The following is an 18,054-nucleotide window of genomic DNA, read 5'->3' on the forward strand; positions in this document are numbered from 1 at the left end:
TTCGACACCTCAGTATGGAGGTCAGGAAAGAACGGCAAGCCCCGCTTTGGAGGTTGAGATCTAGCTGGCAAAAATCGTTCATCTAATTTGCTTTTTGTTTGACTTAATTCCTGCTCACCGGCTGGCCAGTCCAGCTTTAATCTAGCAACAGCACGAGTGATAACCTCCAAAAGCTCCTCTTGTGTGTGTGTAATTGTGTGTGATTGTGTAAACTCTTCATTTTCACCCAGGCTCACAACATCCAGCTCCTCAGAACTGGAATGCTGTTGCACCTGCGCTGCAGCGCGAGCAGAAGAAACCGCAGCACGTGCTTCTGACTCGCAAACTGAAGCGTCGGATTCAACGGTTAAAGGAAGAGATAGGGGATCACCCGTCTCAAACCCCGCCGTTAAATCCATCTGCGAACCCCAGGACGAGCGTCTCCGCCGTGCCTCGTCAGCAGCGGGACCCGAGCCCTGGGGAACGCGAGCCAAAGCGCCCTCCTCGAAGAGCGCTCGGCGAGACCGGAGAGTTTTTATTGCCAACTTTTCACAATGCTCACTGCCAGCCCCCTCGAGAGCCGACTGGGCATGTTCCGGTCCTAAACACATCACATAAAGCTCGTGTGTATCCCCACCCGTGATGAAACGAGGGCAGGGAGTGACACACTGCTTAAACTGCTGCTTTTCCATAATATATATATATAGAGAGAGACAAACACACATCAAATAGACAATACGATTTCACATAGAGCGCTTGTGAAGACACAGAAGCTGACATTGTTTGGTTCAGGGGTGCTTTATAGTTTCCTGGTCAATGACGTCACCCGCCTATGACGTCCCGTCACGCCATTGGACTGATTTCACGAGTGCTTCATGACGCAATCACGCAGGAGCGTTCCCGCAGCGCTTGACGCAGCGCGAGTTCCCTTGAAAGAACTTTATCCTTCAGATCACTAAGAGTCGGACACAACTGAGTGGATAAAACAACAACAACCACAACAATGATGATGTATACCCACCCATGCCCTCAACATAGAGATGAAATGGGAGCGATTCTTGTTTGCCAGTTAAGATTTTCTATTTCAGTTATGCCTTTTGGCACTTTCCATTTCAGAGAATCTCCCTCCTGCTGTTCAATAGTCCCACTCATCTGGAATGATGTAGTTTGAGGAACAAATGCCACCACAACACTAGTGAACATTGTTGCCAGGCAAAAAGGACAAGCAATCTTGCTGGCAGGAATATTGACTCACAGGTAGATGATTGTTTTAGCTTCATTAAACTGGAAATGGATGTGCTCTTAGAAAATGTAATGAAAGAAAAAGGCAATTATTCTGCAATATGCTGAGGGTTATTCTTCACCTCACTTTGCAACTCCCATATGAGCAAGATTTCCCATAAAGAGTGTGGGGGAAAAAAAGTTGTGTAAACAAAGAGAAATCAGCATATTAACATGCTGCTCTGAAAGAAGAATTGAAACCCAACTGAATTATACCTGCTGGCCAAACGTAGATGTTAGTAGGTGGCCTAATTATGTTTTTGAATAGCCAAATTGTTTACCTTTACCCTTTTTTTTATGAAAGTCTCAATCATAAATTTATGCAGTTGTGGAGTTTGTATTTTGGCAGGTAAAAGAATGTTAAACACTTTATGTCAATCATATCAAAGATCTGAAAATTCTTGGTCTCACATTGCAACAACTGTTTTCAGTTAAAAATAATAATAATAATAAAAAAGCAGCAAATGCAGCCAAATCCATTATTTACTCTTATCAAAAGAAGCATTCAAAAAAAATCAATTGCACATTGTGTGTCTTGTTTTGGATTTTATTTTAGAAGTAACCTGCTGTACTCACTGAAGAAATACCAGCAAAGCAGTTTGTAAGCCAATATTACATGTACAACTGATGTAAACCGTAACTACAACATTGTCGAAGTAAAATTCTTTATTGAAAATAGTTGTTTTGACCTTTATGAGCCTAGGGATTTTTTTCTAATAACCTTTTGAGTGCATTTGCAATATTATTCTTTTTTTAATTGCATATAGAGCATACAAATAGGGCCTAGAGTTGCACTATAAACTTTTTTTTTTTTTCCATCTAGTTGTCAAAGTAATTTTTCTTTTTTCCATTTAGTTTATCTTGTTTACAAAAATAACTAAACTAAAAATAAATAAAACTATAGGCTGCAGCTATTTGCACTAAGTGTAAATAGCATCCAAAAGTATTTTCTTTGCACTAGTGTAAACAGTTGTTAGATACTTAGAGGAAATAGTGGCAGATACTAGTCATATTTGCACCTGTATATTGTAGTATTCCAAAAAACAGTATGCAATATACACTGAATACGTTGTTATTATGATTATAATTATCAAAATCGTAAATGGATGGGGTTTACTTGTCCCTGTCCCTAAAGCCCTCCCCTATACCAACCCCTAAACCTACCCATTAAACACTTTATTCCCAATATTAATTACCTGCTAGGGACTTTGTCAGGTTTATGTTGAGGGGCCGGTTACACAACACCGTTTTCAACTAAAAACGGAAAACTTTTTATGCATTTTGACAGTTCATTTACACAACAACGGCATTTTGGGGGCCTGAAAATGCAAACTTTTGAAAATGTGTTTCAATGTGCAGGTTTTTGAAAAATACCATTATTGTCTCTGTGTAAACTACAAAAATATGAATTTGGGAAAACGGCGACATCATGCATATGCATATTACGTGTTCAGTCTGTAGGAGTTAGTTAGTTAGTTAGTTCTCTCAGTTCTTGATATTCCTTCAGTGTGCACTTTTTTTACAATTATTTATTATTTTATAAAAAAATAAAAAAATAATAGTATGTCTACTGCCATTGACATTATTTTTGGATCAGAGATATTTTACTATCATTGATTCACTATTATAGTTTATTATGCAAAACAAAACTTGCTACAACAGACAGGTTGAAAGCTATATGTCACCTCACTAATCTCAAATACAAACTTTGCATTTTAATCATATCCTGCTCTTTAAACAGGGATTTTAAATTAAAGAACGTACTGTACACACTGTGCACATACAGTCCCACTGGGTTTGCAGAACAAATCTAAAATGGACCACAAATTAAGAGAACGGGGTATTTGCCTACTGCAGCATGTCATTTTGAAAGAATTTTACAGCATGAACGGAAGACAGGAAGAGAAAGGCACAACACAATGAGGATCTCAATTAGAGACTTTTTTGGGCATTTTTCTGTCTTGCTCCCATGATCAAATATCTTCTTTGTTGTCTTGTACTCCTAATGTCGCATTAAGCTGGGCATACACTGTGCGATGTCTGTGCAATTTCAGCAAGGTACCTACTCACACTGAACGAATAGATTGCATGCGATGTAAAGCTAAAGCTCAGGATTTATGTGTTTCCACTATATGGTCCGAACATCGAGCTGCGACTTGACTGCTCACACTATACGTGTGAAATATGCACGATAAACCCCCGCGCCGGGTTGCGCCAATAGACGATATCATGTATCCAGAGATATTGTCAAAACAAGCATCAGCTATCAATATTAAGATGATTTAGCATTTCCAATTTATGCATTAAATTATTAGTAGTATTATTGTATTATTAGGATTATTAGGGAAGGCCCTAATTAGGCCCTAAATTATAATTAATTTGCTACGCAATCATTTCATAGCGCATCACCGCATAACCAACGCACTGTGAGGATAATAAAAGATTACATAGAAGCTTACTCCTCCTCATTGATTGATTGAAAATTGTCTAAAAACATTTAGGTCGATTACAATGAATTATAGGCCTATAATTAAAATTATTAACAGTCTGACTCTATAATATTTCTGAACACTGCAATAATGAGTCAAAAACTTTATTTCACAAAAGTTTGTTTAACATGGACAAATGTTTAACAAATGAATGTGGCTCGGTGGCTACATCGCAGGTGACTTGGAAGACGTGAGTAATGTAAGGTTTATCCATTTTGCAACAAACTGGAGGTAAGCAACAGTAATTTGTAGCTAGTTTGATAGCTACAGAAATTAAGATCTCCCTCTTTTCATTTTCTTTGGCTGCGTTTATACTTGGCATTAACATGCGATCACCGTGATCTAATCAAGCAGATTGGACACGGTGCGTTTACACCTGTCCACATCAATTCTGTATCTGGATAACAGATCGTATCTCACATTCCCGTGAAAAAAAAAAAAAAAAAAAAAAAAGGATGGCTCCGGTGCAAAGTCGACCTGAAGTGGTGGGTTTTCTTTTAAAAACAGTTTTCAGTCGGGGTACATTTTACAAATCACGTAAAATGAGGAGGATGAGGAGGCTGCAAGTACCAATAATGTGGATAGATTCCATAATGGAAACGGCACAGAGAAACGTATCCGAGAACGTTGCCAGCTGTGGTGGGAAAAATGCATGTTCTTTACAGAAAATGAATGGTTCTGCAACTTTAGGGTGCGAGGGCAAACATCTCAGTATATTTGTGATGTACTTCGCACTCGACTGTATCGCAAAACCACACAGCTACGTGCAGCAATTCCTGGAGAGAGGAGGGGGAAACGCTGATCGCATAACATTCCGATCAGAAGCGCGCTTACACTTGTCTTTTCAATGTGTATGTGGACAACATCCGGATACAGGTCGCATGTTAATGCCAAGTCTAAACGCAGCCTTTCTTGCTGCAGATGAAACGGTTAAATTTCTGTTTTTGCGCAGGCATAGTGAGGGAAAAAACACTAAGTTTAGGGCAATTGGTAGCTTTGTTTCAACTGTGCGATACAGTCACGAGGAGCGACCAAAATTTCTGACATGCCAGAATTTCTTCCGAACATCAGATTGCCGGTCGTGAGAGGTTTATCGCCTCTCATTTCCCCCTGTACACTGCACGACAAACGACACACGACGAAAAAGAGTCGCACGAGTCAGAATTCGGCTCAAAATCGGACGAAAAGCGCACAGTGTATGCCCGCCTTAAAGGGCACCTATTATGCAAAATTCACTTTTACATGGTGTTTGAACATAAATGTGTGTTGGCAGTGTGTGAGCAAAACCACCCTAGAATGATAAAAATCCACCCAGTGGTTTTTTTACAATCTCAATAAATCATAAGCACTGTCTCAGAATGAGCTGTTCTCAGATTCGGCGCAATGTGACGTAGAATTGAGCAGGCCCCTCCCACGACTGTTGAGTGACACTTCAGTTTGAGCCTAGACCCGCCCTGAGTGAGCTGGACACAGAGTCCGCCATTGTTCGACGCTTGAGCAGCTGTAGACAAGAATGTCTCCTAAGCGATTGAGGTGTGTTGTTGATGGATGTAAGAATGAACATAGCAGTCTTCATTTACTCCCGTTGTTACTCAAGGATGGATCTGTACTGTTTGTGATCAAGTTTACACTCTCCGGAGCAACAGGCCTAACGTGACTGGACATGGAAGAAATGAAAGTGCAAGCGCGCTCTTTATGACAGCTCTTCGAGTCATTTTACGGATATAAGGTTTACCAGTTTATTAAGCACCCACTGAAAAGGTGTGTATATTTGTTTACTGTTAGTTGTAACGAGTGTTTTGTGTACTTCGCTGTGTATGTTGTTGATAATGAAAAGGAGAGAGAGAGAGTTTATGGATAAGACTTTAATGCGCACTTCTTATATTATGTTTATTCAGCTCTTACAGAGATTCTCTGGAGTAAAACTAACGCTCATCTTTTGTGTGATGTACAATAAACTTCACTGAACTCGTCAGTATATTTTGGTCATCATTCGGACGGGTTTTGCTACAGCAGGCTTGTATTAGTGGATAAAAGTAGATGACAAATAAGTTATAACCATAATTAAACTAAACTATACCTGTTCTATGTCCATACAGCATATATTCTCTGGCTCTGTGGGCATTATTGTCCGACTCCGAGTCGAAATGAACACCGCAACTGAGAGTTTCTGTTCTGATATTATCAGATGAGATTGTCCTGGCTCTGTAGCGCGAGCTCATGAAGCTCCGCCCCCTGTGTCGTGCAGCAGCAGTTAATTTGCATTTAAAGGGCACACACTAAAACAGCGCGTTTTTCTGAGCCCCAAAAAATTACAATTTAAACATGCTGTAAAAAATTATCTGTTGGGTATTTTGAGCTAAAACTTCACATACATACTCTGGGGACATCAGAGACTTATTTTACATCTTGTGAAAAGAGTCATAATAGGTGCCCTTTAAGGCATATCTCAGGTAAATCCATACTTGAGCCTGATCAGAGCCGGATTATCCATAAGGGCACTTGGGCCAGTGCCCAGGGGCACCAACCATTCACAACCACTAGGGGGGCACCACATGACACAAGCTTTAAAAATATTTTTCAGAAATTGTTATATTATTAACCTGAAATTCTTGAAAGACCATACATAACTCGTTTATGAACACTAATTTAACAATAATAATAATAATAATAAATTATAAATAAATAAAGATTACATGACCTCTATCACTCCCCCCCTCCCTCCCCAATCTGACAGAGTTGAGTTGGTCCACAACAAGTACGCGCAAATGTGTCATTTTTTTTAACGGCAACAGAAAATGAATCTAAATCCAAAATGGACAGATGTCAATTGAGTGGTTTTGCAGTTGTTGTGTAAAATATTTTATTTTGGATGTGTTTATTGTGATTATATTGGCTGGGTTTATAAAAGTTTATAAAATTGAAAGGATCTTTGCTTGGTGCATTTGGAAACAAATCTTGTCTATTTCTAAATGAAATCGCGTGCAGCATCGCTGATGATTATACTGTCCGTGTGTTGAAAAAAACTTCGATTAAACACACTCGCAACCAAAGCGGAGACGTTACAGCGTTGCCAGTGGCACTGAGCGGAGTTTTGCCGCTGTAGTGAACACGCACCGTTATACTGCTAATGTTAGCTTACTAGGCGTCGGCGATGACCGCCAGGCGAATGAGGATATTCTTCTTGGGGGAGACAGGAGCGAGGAAGAGGACATTAATGGTTTTTTGGGCAAACGTGAATTGACACTGTCAATGAATTGATGTACATTTTGAATTGAGACATTTGAATATAGTGCTCACTGCTCATATGCCTACATGTATGTAGTTGGACAAGTTAGTAAATTACATTTGAGAAATCACCTTGATAATCACCTTGATTATGTCTGATTTGGGGTTGGGGGGGGGGGGGGGGGGGTTGATCATTGGGTTGAACAGGAGGAGAGGCCTAGTGAAATTAAATTAACTCAAATATGTCAGCCATCCAGAGACTGATTATTGTCCTCAGCCCTCTTGATTGAGCCCTCCAAATCTCTCATTTGCCTCAATTTGCTGCAAATGGAAAAAGGACAATGTGGTGAGATTCCAATTTAATCCACATCTCTCTGGGAAAATGTAAAGACTTGGTTTTGTTGAGGTAATTCATCACCAATCTCTAATTTATAATTGAATATGATGTAGTTGCATTCTTGGTGCATATACATTTTTGGCACAAAGAGAAAAACATGTCTAATAATGGCAATGGTTAATGATATACAGTATAGGATTTTCATATATTATTATGTTTAAATATATAAGTGTTTCAAAAATAACACATTTCTGATGTGATGTAGGAACACGATGAGTATGTGAAGGTAGTTGGGTTGGGAAGACTAAAAAATATTGGGAAACACTACGCAATCCTTTTGCAAGACTGCAATGCCTTACTCATAGAACTCAGATTCAGTTGTCTCAGAGAGGATTTTAAAGTATTTTCAGCTGTGTTTATTGATGCAGGTTTTTAGTGTATCTCTTTACTGTGTGTTGCAGTGTACATGTTGTAGCTGCACTACTCCTTAAGAACTCTCTGATCTTACTCCTAATTACCATCTTGATTTCCCTAGAGGTGTCTTGGCTGAAGTGCCAAGTGCTCTTGATAAACAAGTTTGTTTCTTTAATTAATGTACAGAATTTTGAAACGCACAATAGGTATTTAAGGCAGCTGTTCATTCAGTCGTCTCACAGGACTTTTGTGAAGTTCCTTACAAGTGCATTTTAGAGAAAAGTTCCCCTTGTCTCATGTTTAGTCTGCTCAGTGATTCTTAACTGGTTTTGCTTCAGATTTGACTTATAATCTGTATAGTGTAGTTTTTTTTTTTTTTTAAACAATACATAATGTCATGCAGTCTGTGCCCTTGTTACAGTGTAATTATACATTTAAGTACTGAGCAATATTAATTAACAGCATGCACTTACTATAGGGTTAAGATTAGGGTTTGGGTTAGTTGCAACCCAGACAGCAGGTGACTGCGAGCCGGATCCGTCTTCAAACCGGCAAATCCGCGTCACAGTCACCTCCGTTTCACTGCTCTAAAACGGATCCAGCCCGTGCCCGGTTTCAGTGGGCGGGAACAACAGTCGCAAAACAGATTCGGGCCGTATCCGTGGAGACGAGCGCGCGAAACATTTTTTTCTGGAGTTTAGAAGAGGAGGCTGCCACAGTCGGTACTCGGTATCCTACCTCAAACACTTCACCAAGGTAAGTCACACATGGTCAAACTGTTTTATTAATTCATTAATTTCTTATTGATTATATTGTGTACTCGTTAGCTTAAATTTTAAACGTAAGTTTTGGAGTTTTCATTGCTCCTTAGATCGCCATTGAATCGTAATGTTAGCTAGCCTAACTCTTATTTATGTTTTCAGAGGGCATATGCTAACACGAAGACGACCCAGAGGATTGTAATTATATGTAATTGACGAATTTTAACTGCTTTAATTTATTTTCACTGTTGTTAAAGTTTTAACTGCGGAAATGTTAGTGATAGCTAGCGTTAACGTTAGCTTAAACTAGCTATAAGGCCTCCCGCAGACCATCACTTTATAATAATGTTTCATTTGTTAACATTAGTTAATATTAATTACAATTAACTAACCATGAACAATACATTTGTTACTGTATTTGTTAATGTTAGTTAATATAAATACAGTTGTTCGTTGTTTGGTCATTACTTCACAGTGCATTAACTAAGGTTAACAAACAGCCTACAACATTTTATTTAAATAATACATTAGTATATGTAGAAATTAACATTAAAAAATATTAATAAATGATGTAGAAGTGCAGTTAATTTTTAGTTTGTCAACTAATGATGCTATTCTCTTCTGCTTACCAAGACTGTGGTTATTTAATCAAAAATACAGTAATATTGTGAAATATTATTACGTTCTATAGTAAAATATAGGCTAATTTATTCCTGTGATCAAAGCTGAATTTTCAGCATCATTACTCCTGGCTTCGGTGTCGCATGATCCTTCAGAAATCACTCTATTATGATGATTTGATGTTCAAGAAACATTTATGATTATTATCAATGTTGAAAACAGTTGTACTGCTTCATACTTTTGTGGAAACAACTATACCATTCAAACATCTGTTGTAAGATTAATACTTTTATTAACCAAGGATGTCTTAAATCGATCGAAATTAACAGTCAATGACATTTAAAATGTTACAAAAGAATTTATATTTAGTAAATGCTTTAATAATCTTAATTTAATAAATGCAAATACATGCTGTTCAACTTGATTTACACAAAAATGTTAAGCTGCACAACCGTTTTCAACATTGCTAATAATAATAAGAAATGTTACCTGAGTTCCAAATCAGCATATTAGAATGATTTCTGAAGGATCATGTGATATCTGATTCTGATCAATTTAAATTAATATTTAAGTAATTGATATAGGCCTACCAGTTTATCCCTTAACTGATCTACATTATAGAAAAACTATAAATCAGGACTCAGAAGCTTATTAGTTGGAGGTTGATGTTTTTTGCACATATTTTTTTTTTCTCAACAGGAGCTGTAAGGAAAAACTTCTACCAGTGGTCTTCTACCAGTGCAGCAGATAGTGGAATAGGTTCTTGCGGCATCCGTTGATTTAACCTTTGACCCGTGATGGTGGCTGGAAGGAACGTTCAAGGGCCAAAGAGGCCTTAACTGAGGTAAATTTCAGATATAAGAAGCACAGCACAGTACAGAACAGCCGTCAGATTCTTTATTTAGTGTGACAATTACATGAATATCTAAAATCTTTCTTCTTGGTCTTTTTTTTTCTTTTTCAGATGCCTCATGGGAATTAAACGGCACACATGAAGTGGTTTGTAATACCATGGCTTTCCGACCTGTCCTGATTGTTTTTTGATGTGTTTACATTCTATAAAATTATTTTGCTAACACTTTACAATAAGGTTCATTGGTTAACATTAGTTAACTACCTTAGTTAACATGAACTAAGAATGAACTGCTCTTCTTCAGCATGTATTAATCTTAGTTAATATTAATTTCAACATTTACAAATGCATTCAAATCAAAGGTGATTTGTTATCATTAGTTAATGTGCTGTGAACTAACATGAACAAACAATGAACAGCTGGATTTTAATTAACTAACATTAACAAACATGAATAAATACTGTAACAAATGTTTGGCTCATTGTTAGTTCATGTTAGTTAATACATTAACTAATGAAACTTATTGCAAAGTGTTACCATTATTTTTTGTATGTTTTTTCTTTGCAACTTTTCACTGCCTCTTTGATCAATGCCACATTTTTGGGATAAATAATACATTCATGAGGCTTATGTCACTACACAACATGAATACCCATTCAAAACATTCTTTCAAATATACATTGAGAAAAGTTCTGAGATTGTGTCACTGTTTTAAAGGGAAAGTTCACTGAAAAATGAAAATTTGCTCTTAATTTATTCACCCTCAAGCCATCCAAGATATAGGTGACTGTTTTTCAGTTAAACAGTAAAGAAGATTTTTAGCTGAAACTGTGGTCTTTGGTGATTCATATAATGCAATTCAATACTGTCACTTTGAGAGTAAAAAAAGAAACACATTACATGCAAAACAAGACTGCCGTGACACAGGACTGTTTGCAGAGGCTGTGGATTACAGGTAATAATGTTGTAAATAATGTTCAGTTTCTTTGACAGACCAAATGTTTTGCTTCATACGACCTCAATGAATCGTCAGGAGCCACAGGTATTAATTTTGTTTTGCCTGTAATGTTTTTTTGACTCTCAAACTGACTGTAGCTATTGACTTGCATTGTACGAATCATCAAGGACCACATTTTCAGCTAAAAATCTTCTTTACTGTTCAACTTGTAGTTGCGTAGCTGTCAATGGAGGGAAAGAAATCTCAGATTTCATTAAAAAGATCTCAATTTGTGTTCAGAAGATGAATGAAAGTCTTACGGGTTTGGAACGACATGAAAGTGAGTAATTAATGACAGAATTTACATTTTTGTGTGAACTATCCCGTTAACGGCAAGTAGAGACTTAAGTGTTTTATGTAAACTTTGAGTACTTGTGCAAAAATTATATATAAAAAAAAAAAAGATGCACAGTGGCACTGTTTTGCATTGTTTTGTGAATTTGTTTTAATATGCTTAATAAATAAAAAAATTATCAAAAGATAAAGCCCTTGAATATGTCAAATTTACTGTCCAAATAATTTTTCTTTGAATGCATGTTTACTGTGAAGTAGTGGCTGTGAGTTAGTGCTGACACTAGATTATCAGGTGGTATTTTAGTGTAAAAAAGTACAGTAATTCAACTTTTTATTGCCTAAGCATTTTGTATTAAAAACAGAAAAAAAATAGAAAAAAATATCAGTGGCATAAGACCATAAGATATTAGATCATGTAAATGAGAAGATTCATGAAATTCTAGATATGTATACTAATTAGATAGAGCGAGCGAGTGTGTTTGTGTACTGTCAACAAAATGAGCTGGCCCTGATCCGGCATGATTCTGGAACAGATCCAGAACAGATCTGGCCCACACGTGGGCCAAATCGCCATAAAGGAATCCGGAGCTGGCCCAGTTCTGGTCCAGATGAGGAAAAAGCGGATCCGTGCCGGTATTGGCCCGTTGTGCCAAAAGACACCGGCCCGAGTCCGTTGTGCGGATCTGGCCCAGAACTTACGAAGTGTCTGGGCCAGATCTGGGCCAGATGATTTTTGCTATCTGGGAAGTAATTATGCATAATTTATTGTTATTACTACAGTAAGTACATGTAACAAATATAACAAGGATACAGTAAAATTTTGTGTTAAAGTGTTACCAAATCTTATTCCTGTTAAAAGCTGATATTTATTTTGCCATACAAAATGCACAGTTCTATGATTAGTTACATTTTATTAGGTATATGTGTTGTGAAATGACATACCATAGACTTTAATCATTATATATATATATATATATATATATATATATATATATATATATATATATATATAATTAAGTATAATTACTAATTTTCCCATTTTACAATTAAAATATAATAATAATAATAATAATAATAATATGAATGATTTTTCCTTTTAATGGTGTCTCTGAATGTCCCCACAGGGAGGATTTGCCAGTTTTAGCTCACTTCTGTGGACACTTTTTGTACTCGTATTGCTATGCAAAACAACACACACATGCACACACACACACACACACACACACACACACACACACACACACACACACACACACACACAGGTTATGTATATTCATGCTCTTTAAGTCTATCAACAGGATGTCTCTAAAATAAACTATTGGATGTGGATTGAATCACAGTCTGTTTCTATATCCCGTGTATTTGGAACAGGATCAAAGGCCTTGCTCAGTCAGGTTGATATTGAATGTCTTGGCTGATGCTTTAGGGACATTAGTGCTTGCTTTGCTTGAATTACTTGTTTCCTGCTGACCTAATGGAGTATTAACAGGGGGGCTGAGGCTTATTAGACACAGTGTGTGTCCCAAACATCAATTTTATGAACAAAGGCTGTGGTGACAGTATTGAAGGGAAATGTCTCGTTTAAGGACTGCTATTGGATTGGTAACTACATTCTGTTATTCTTATGCCAATGAAGTTGGGGGGGGGGAAAGAAAGAGACTACAGATAAATATACAAGTTTGTATCAGCAAATCTCTTGTTTAAGTATAAACTCATTACAGTAACAGTATTAAAATGGTCTGCAGAGCCTAATGATGTGACATTGATTGAAAATGTTGTCAGGGGATGTCGTAGAGGTCACACATGTTTTGAATGTCTAAGGATAATGGTGCGGTCTCCTCATTCTCTAGTCCTTCACAAACAATTATACAAAAGCAATTATCCAGCATGCATCAGTGAAGCGTAGCACACTGTGATTTAGCTGCAGATTGGGATCTCTGTTGCTATCATCATTTTGTTCCGTTCTAAAAATTTCTCTCTCTGTATTTTTACGACTAACTACACAGGCGAATTAGCCCGCAGTTGAAGCCTGACTACAAATATTCATTTTTGTGACAAGTCCTCTTTCAGGAGGGCAGGCGATTTTTGAGTTTACTTCCTCCATTATACTGTGCTCATTGATTTTGTGTTTATTTTTCACAGTGAACAGACTGGGGTGGAAAGTAGACTGTGGAGGAATGATTCTTTACGGTTATGGTCTTCCAACAAACATCCATCAAAGTGGTTGCTCCCTGCACAGGGGAGATTTTAAATATTCATCTTCATCACCTCAGGATTTGAGCTCTTTTTTTAATGGTATACATATCCTGAAGAAAGGGATGGCAAAACAGTGAGGGCAAACGAAAGCACAGGATGAGCCTCACCTGTCTAGTGTTAGATCCATGTTTGGATGCAGTTTGTTTTGTACTAGATCGCTCTTTCCATCAGGAGACCGTAAACAAAAATGATTTCTGAAAAATTGGAGTAATGGCTGCTGAAAATTCAATTTTGCCATCACAGGAAAAAATTACATTTTAAAATATATTAAAGTAGAAGTAGTAAGTAGTAAGTAGTGAGCGTGAAGTGGAGCCGCATGGTATCAAGGTCCCGCCCACACTCCCGCAGAATCGGTTAGTACAGTTTGAAACTGTGTATGGAAGAGCTTCTGTGCTCTTATTGGTCAACTTCACAGATATGACAGAACCCTTTGTGGAGGGCCGGAAAAAAAATTAAAGGTGCTGTATGTAACTTTTTCCCTCTACTAAAGCATAAAAATACCATAATATGAGTAACTGAGTTCACATAGCCTACTAGTTTATCTGAAAAACACTTCTACAGCCAGTTATTTTACTTTGAAATGTGTGTTCCGTGTTGGAATGTCTGTTTTTGTTTTGGTCTGTGTGATCTCGTCCACTGCCAGATCAGTATTTCGACACCCTGGGATGCCAGTTGGCAGGAAACACACCGTATTGCAGCCAGCAAACAAACTGGGGCAGAGATTGCAGATTCTATCCAACCTAAAAAGCTGATATCGGTATCCATCTGAAAATCTCTATGAGAGAGAGCATATTAAAGCGCAAAGACTTATGTTGCAAGTCTCCTCGGCTTTCATTGTCAATTGCGTTTGTTCCTGTTGCGTGTCCTCAAACTGGCAACCCACGTGAGCGTCGAGTCTGAGGAAGAGGGGGCGGGAGAAACAACGATCTCTGATATTTTGAATTTGGACTGCAGTACCTACTTTGACCACTAGCTGTTATTCTTACAGACTGCACCTTTATACATGCTTGTCTTTCTGATGTGACAACGTGAAACATCGCAGACACAGCGTCGGTTGTCGTCCACTATGACATACTATATGAGGTGAAATGTTCGATTCTTGCATCCCAACGGCCATTGTCATTTACGAATCACCAAAGCACCCTACTTCAAAAGGATTGTGCCAAAATCTGGCTGATATTGTGTAGTCTGAACCCGGCAATAGGATACTTAATTATACTTTTAAGTATATATTGATCAAAAGACTGAGTACAAGTAAATATACCAAATAAGCTTAGACTTTTCTGTCAGTATAAGTCAAGTAGCTATACTTAATTGTAATTAATTTGTAAAGTTTATTTCTGAGAAGTACATAAAGTATATTTCTATATTTTTAATTTTTAGTTTGAAATAAGTATACTAATAGCACACTTGAATAAACTTCTTTTTTGTAAGGGAAGCTAAAATGCTATGAGTAGCGCTTACATGTCTACAAGCACAATTATACATTATGATAAATGTCTTCTAGTATCAAGTCATTTGATACTAGGCCAAATATGGATTTGTAAAATTATGTGAGAAAGATAAGCTAATGATTAGCTTGAGAGACTAGTGCTATATTTTCCCCATTCACTTTTGTGTCCACACATTGTAAAACCCAGTGCTAGAGAAATTTTTCAAAAACCCTGTAGTGGAATTCATTTTAAAATCCTGCCAACCCTGTCCGCGTGCAGCTGTGGAAGCCGTTTGGCATCTCTCACCTGATGCAACAGTGAGACGGTGAGTGTTCTCTAGCAGAAAGCTGTCAGACAACATTTGTCTGTTCTGCTGTCACCTCGGCACTCCTGAGCTGGGCTTACTGACAAAAAGAGACAGACACATAACAGAGACAAAGAGACAGAACACAAGAAAGAGCGAGAGGGAGAAAGACACGAGGGAAAAAACAGAGACAGACTCCCTGTGGACTCATGTAATAGGCTGTCTCTCCAAATGACCATCAGAGTTCACTTCACATTGCGATGATTGCAGGTGAAGGAACGGCAAAGGGAGAGCGACTGAAAGATGGAGCTCTTATTCAGATTGAAATGTCACTCGGGAAAGGACATATGCTAATTCTTAAGTTCTGTGCATTTAGTACGTGCTATTTAAAACAGCTTCATACTGTGCTTTGGGTTGTCAAGTTCAAACATAACTATTCAGTCACAACAAAGAGAGAAAATAAGACAGAGTCCCAAAGGAAAAGCTGATCACACAGAGGTTGCTTTGTCAAAGCTCAGGGAATGTAACGAAGATGTTCCATTGAAGTATAAACTTTATCTGATGCTGTTCGTAAAATTGCTTAGGAGTAATAGAACTAGACACAAATGTGACCATCTCGACATCCAGTTGTTTTTGCTTTCAGGGGAAACATCTAAGAAAGCCAATGTCTCAGTTTGTTCTCCATTTGATCTTATTGTCAATATTGGGGAAACAGTTGAGATATTGAAGAGATCTCATTTGTGATTTTTCATTCCCTTGGGATGTTGTTTACTCCGGTGGTTTTCCGGAATGTTAAAATCATTATTAGCGTACCTGACACGTATCATAAAAGGTCATTAGTCATTCACACCTATGCTCTGTTGACTTTTTATATAATTTGGCTAAAAGTAACTGGACTTTCCATCTCCAGATAATGTTTTTAAATAATGTCATGAGGCAGGCCCTGCAGACACTGTTTCATGTATACAGTTATTCTAATACATTTATACAAACAAAATCACCCTTGTATATTAAGTTTCAGGGTCAATGACATGATTATTTTTTCTCAGGATACATTCATTTATTAAAAAAAAATATATTCATACATACAATGACTTGAATGCACCTCTTCAATGGTGAACATGTTTTTAATTTCAGAATAAATTTTTGGTCATTTCAGATAATTCGATTTTTTTTAAATGCTATTTAATAATTTTACCATGGAAAATATATTCAAAATATAAAAAGAAAAAATTATTAATATGTATACAGAAATGTGAGGTGTAATGAACATTTTTCCTTTTTTAAAATATTTCTAAATATTTCTAAAAACTTGATGTGTTTTTTTGTAAAACGACATTTTTAAAAAGATTTTTCCTTTGCTTACAGATATATTTTTTAATCTACACTTTTTTTTTTTTTTTTGACCTTTTAATATTTAATATTTCTAGTTTATCTGCAGTGGAAGTTAGAATCCTTCTAATCTTTTCAGATGTCTTTAAATGTATAATCAAGTCATTTTACTTTCAGACTTAATTGTACCAGACGTTTTGGTCTATTCATTTTAGTTAGGATAATTCATACAATTCTATCTGTCTGTCTAACTGCAGAGTGAATCCTTGACACTCGGTCAGCAGGTGGAGTGATGTTTAATACGCACTGTTCCATGTTAGTGATCTAATGTGAGTTAGGGACCGTCTGAAGACATATGCCATCTTTCATCACATCTCTGCATGTGCACACATCCATGTGTATCCCATCCGCCTCAGAAACTGTTGTGTGACAGTGAAGCTCGCGGTATGATAAAACGAGACTGACACAGCTTAAATACTCCAATGATCCGCATTCCCCAACAGATAAAAGGATCCAAGTGCCCCCTGCTAGTATGCAGGTGTGTGAATTACATGGAATGATTGTGAATGTCGAATTCTGGATTAAAGCTCCCGAGAGACTTTCAGAAGGGAGTACTGTAGGCAAAGGCTGGCTAATTTTTAATTTTGACAGGCACAATCTTCACACACTCATCGTTGAGGGTTTTTACTGTCTCCCCAACTCAGTTCAAGAGTCACAAAGCTTCTTATTTTAATATGAAGTTTACACACAGTTTTTGGGACATCTGATGGTGAACAGTAGCAGTGATATGACATAATTCCCAATGGGTTTTCATGGCACAGGGGCCTTTCAACCCTTGTGGAAAAAGAAGTGTGCTTATTTGTATTGAATGTGCACTTCTAGTGTACTTCAAATTTTAAAAGTATATATTTTATATAAAAGCTGTACTTGCAGATAATATAATTGTAATGAAGTGTACTTACATTACAGTATGTATTTAAATAGTAGTACATATTTATATGTAATTTCATAATTACTTAATTGTCTTTGACGTTATAGGTTTTACTCAATTTGGTAGCGATCACATCGTTATCTACATAGCTCAGCTGATTGGTTGCTGTTGCATCAGAGGCAAATGAGCTGCGGCTCAACATTTAAAGGTGCTCTAGGTAACTTTTTAACCTTAACTGAACAGCTTCGGAGTCAGTGGAATGGTTATATTACTTATTTCGGGTTGAATGGTGGTGGTTTCGCACACCCCCCTGGTGCCCGAGAGCGGAAAAAACTCACTTGCAACTTTGGGCCGGCGGGTCGGCGGCCTCGCCGTCAGGAAGTATCGCGTGATATCAGGTCTCACGATGTAACAAATTGCTCGACGGCACTGCACACGTACACGCCCCCATTCAAGCACCGGCTAGCTATAAGCAAAGGGCAACGATAGATTTAGTTATGGCTGAGCCTGTAAAAAAGAAGCAGAAAGCTAGGAAATCTTTGTC

The 18,054-nt window shown here is 37.4% G+C and overlaps 1 protein-coding gene and 1 long non-coding RNA gene across 4 annotated transcripts in view; both read left to right on the top strand.

The window, feature by feature from the left end:
- gfra2a (GDNF family receptor alpha 2a) overlaps positions 1–18,054 on the top strand; it is a 94,959-nt gene that overhangs the window by 17,417 nt on the left and 59,488 nt on the right. The gene's annotated exons all lie outside the window — the stretch shown is intronic.
- On the top strand, positions 8,395–11,351 carry LOC307173708. 2 transcript variants are annotated; one of them, XR_013823901.1, is made up of 4 exons: positions 8,395–8,484; positions 8,652–8,697; positions 9,810–9,954; positions 10,075–11,351. It is a non-coding gene; the product is annotated as an uncharacterized lncRNA (long non-coding RNA). The 2 variants fall into 2 exon arrangements; XR_013823902.1 differs by lacking the exon at positions 8,652–8,697.

Source organism: Squalius cephalus (genome assembly GCF_949319135.1).
Source record: "Squalius cephalus genome assembly, chromosome: 16".
Lineage (NCBI taxonomy): Eukaryota > Metazoa > Chordata > Actinopteri > Cypriniformes > Leuciscidae > Squalius > Squalius cephalus.